This window comes from Haemaphysalis longicornis, unplaced genomic scaffold (assembly GCF_048455015.1).
Source record: "Haemaphysalis longicornis isolate Haplotype H1 unplaced genomic scaffold, Haemaphysalis longicornis Haplotype H1 scaffold_11, whole genome shotgun sequence".
NCBI classification, from domain to species: Eukaryota; Metazoa; Arthropoda; class Arachnida; order Ixodida; family Ixodidae; genus Haemaphysalis; species Haemaphysalis longicornis.
In genome coordinates this window covers 76,659,581-76,663,522 of record NW_027526214.1, presented here as the reverse complement: position 1 = coordinate 76,663,522, position 3,942 = coordinate 76,659,581, and positions in this window count along the sequence as shown.

Here is a 3,942-nt window from a genome sequence, read left to right as displayed (position 1 = left end):
AAGGATCCATAGGAGGAAACGGTGCGATAACCTTCCTAATGACCTCACCAGTCGATTATTATTCACAAGCCCGGCCGCTAAATCAGACCCCCTCCCAGCTCCCTACAAAACAATCTTGCGCATCGCGAATGCTACGGTACCCTTAGCTTACCTGAACTGCGAGCGCAAACCGGCAAATGAAACTTAACCGCCGACCATATCTGCCTCCTAGGCTACTCATATGTACTCAGAACTAAAAATATACTGAGTACTCAAAATGTACTGAAAACCAAAATGTACACACTAAGAAAAAATAGGGTTCACGTGACCCTCTTCGGAGGGTATTTACTACCCACTGAATGGACTCTCCCGCGACCCTTTTCGCAGAGTGTACTGGTACTCATATTGAAAGTAGGTCATGCGGACCCCATCACAGTAGTCACAGTAGAGTGTGGTTGACTACCTTCGTCGAGTCAGCGCTGACTGCCGCGACCCTTAGGTAATAAAAAAGACAGCCACAGGACTCTTTCATAATGATCATGGCGACACTCTAACAAGAGTTGTGAGAATGCCCTTTTTATGAAGATTCCCGGGGCGCTGATGGCAAAATAGTAGTGGAAGGGTATGGGTCACTCTCCACGAGATGGTCACTGCTACTGCCAGTGGAATATTTCCAGTATATGTGCCACACTTGCGTAGGTGATCAACACAGACCCCCTATATACCACTATTGTCTTAACAGGGTCAAATATTATTTCTTTATGACCACTTCACCACCTTGAGGAGGTACAAACTTTATGGCAGTCAGACAAGTAACTGTGTCACTTTGTCAAACAAACGTAGTAACTATATTCATTAAGTGACTTCTCTGGTTTGTGTGGGAAACATTAACGTAGCTCACATAACTGCAAGTTTAGCCCACATGCAAGCAGCTTAATGAGCTGTTTCATGCAAGTACAGCAAAGAAAACCAAACATTTTGAAAATAATTTAAATAAAAGCGAATGTGATACATATTTTAATGCAAAGACTGCTTGGGGTATCATAGCTGTTTTAAAGTACAAAATACAGAGAAAATAGCTTAGAAATATTACAGATACAGAAAGCATGTTTCACTGTTTGCTAAGGCTGGTCACAACACAAGTTTGCTAAACTATACTGATAACCGGTGATCAATGCTGTATGCCGATATCCATGGTGTCTTTTCTCTTGCACTTAACGCATCCAACTAGTTATTCTACGCACTGCAATTTTAACATGAGTTCTAATTTTCCTGCTCTTGCACACTGAGATTTCTGGCGGTGTTTTTTGTGGGTTGAGCAGCATGTTTTTTTTCTAAGGTGCCGTGGCTGCTGCACAAGACCAAAAAGAATGTCACTTGTTGTTACGCTGCATTACTAGTAGATGTTTTGATAAAAAGGCTCCCAGAAAGTCAAGTATAAAATGATGTCGTCAGACTTTCAACCGACAGCATTTAAAGGTGAGAACTGCAAGAAAATGGCACCAGCTATTCACTAGTGCGCTTTGGTTTGGAGAACGGGTAGCTTTTTTCAGTGAAAAATTATTTGTGTACGTCTCCACATCTCTGACAAGTGCACGTAGCATTTTCAACACTTTTCCAGTAATTTGTTTAATTTCTGCATTGCGCGATTCATTTCTGGCTCTACTACACTTTTACGGAACTTAAACCCGATTTGCCATAACGCCTTCGTTGCCCACTACTGTTCCTCGAAAAAGCCTGCCGTTGGTGATTTAACTTCACCAATGCCTTAGTTGTGCAATGACCGTTCCAGCTGAAACTCGCTAGATAACCTGAAGTAATCAGACATAAGTTAAGACACGGAGCGAGATCTTCAAATTGGCTTAAGGTTTGATTCTGTACAAGGATATTTTCGGAGGTCTAGAGTTCCTCCTTATTGAACTACGCATTCTGACAGCGCCTGCAACAAGTTTGGTATTGTGGGTTTTCGAAAATTTTAAGTGGGGCTGCAATGCAGGAGGCTCATGCGGCTGACACTTTTCCATTTGTCACGCGACAACTACTCGGGGATATCTAGCTGGGCACTGTTTCAATGCATTGCACCTCATTCGCCAAAGCAGGGTTAGAAAAGCAAGCCAGAAGATTATAATAACCAACAAGTGAAAGCTTCAACAGACGCGTTACAATAAACTGACAGTGAACGAGTTTTGTATTCAGTTCCCAGCAGTTTCTGTCACATCCTGAATTTTTAGATGACCATCTATGCAATGTCAACCATTGACAAGATGTTTCTACATCACGTGGGGACAAATTAGAGCCTCTAATAATTACAAATTACCAGATTTGTTTCATAGAACCATCCAAAATTAGACAATTTAAAGCAGAGTCCAGGCTTCACTACAGAACAAGGGCACCACACATGCATATAACATTTTTTCCACACCTGACAAACTGTACCCGAATATATTTTTTTCTAGGGTGTGTTTTTGTGATGTTCGGCAAAAATGTATACTCCAAACGTTTTAAACTATTGGAGATTTGGGATACGCAACTTTCTGATCCATATTTGCAACGTTTGAAGAAAAACTGATTTTGGTAATTTGTAATATGCTTTTGTTGGAAAGGGCATCGAATAATCTGCATCTTGAGCGGCTGCAGTACGTGCCGAATCATTGTTTATGCACAAAAAGTTTTCTTAGACCCCAAAAAATGGTATATTTTTTCTGTAAAAAAAGTTACCGTCCGCCTGTCTGAGACCATATTCAGAAGTCTATCCTTGGCAGGTATAAGTGCCAACGCCAGAAGTAGTGTACTGAGCGATCATTGCAATGCATACGGCAGCTTCTCAATTTTCGGACCGTCTCAAGCGTTTTGATGTTGGGGACAGGTTTTATTAGTGAGAGGCATAGTTTTGTTCACCGAAAAACAATCACCATTTAACTGTAGCTCTGACCAGCGGCCATGAGACAAATTCAACGGAGCTATTTTTACTTAGAAAACTTCCCAAAGACAACTGTTGTTATATTGGCTCATTTTATTCATGATACATTGGCTGAAGTTGTTGAATTCGCGACTGTGTGAGAGTTTTTTTTAGTGGAATAAGGGAGCTCTAATCTACTTCATTGTAGTATTAGCATGACAGGGTTGATCTGGAATACCGTTTCGGAAGAAACAAGCATTACCACATTACCACTGCCAGAGTAGCTTAATACAAAACCTACCCACACATCAAGATATGCGTTGAAGCCTGGGTTTAGAAAGTACGTAATGCGGTCGCAGTGGTGGCGTGGTGAACAAACCAGGTAGTTCATTTTGAACGTTGGTAGAAATCAGCTCACAATACAGCTTTTTTGACTGCTTTTAAAGTTTTTTTTTTCGGAAGATTGTTCGGAGCGAAATTATAGAGAAATCTGTAGATGATTTTTCAAGACTAGGAACGATTCCAAAAAGTTTAGGTGGTTTCGCTCACACAACCGTTTTTACGAAAATCCTAAAACCACAAAACAAGCAGCACTCAGTTTTTCCAAAGCTCCTGCGAAGTTATTTTAGTAGAAGTAATTACTGCTATACTTACCAGTGCACCTCTGAAGGCATCGACAACACTTTCATTCGGCAAAACAGGCCGCAGTACCGTGTGTCCACACCTCTTGCATCTAATGATCAAAAAGATGAACATCAATGTGACTTAGAAAGTAATAAGGTTTGGGGGAACAACAAAAATGTCTAATGGAGGCCATAAGAAAAAAGCCCCAAAGGGCACCAGCTTCGCAAATGCAATGTGAGAATTGCTACGTTCCTTATATTTTACGGTGTCTTAACAGTTGCTTTACTATCAGGGTCTTCCCTTTCACACTGATCTCATTTAAAATATCAGAAGTGGAACCTGATGACAAGTTTGCGAAAGACGCTGTATTGCTCTACACAGACAGATGATAACGTCAGCACTGTTTAGAGAGCAAGCAAATAATATCACATGCGGGTAAA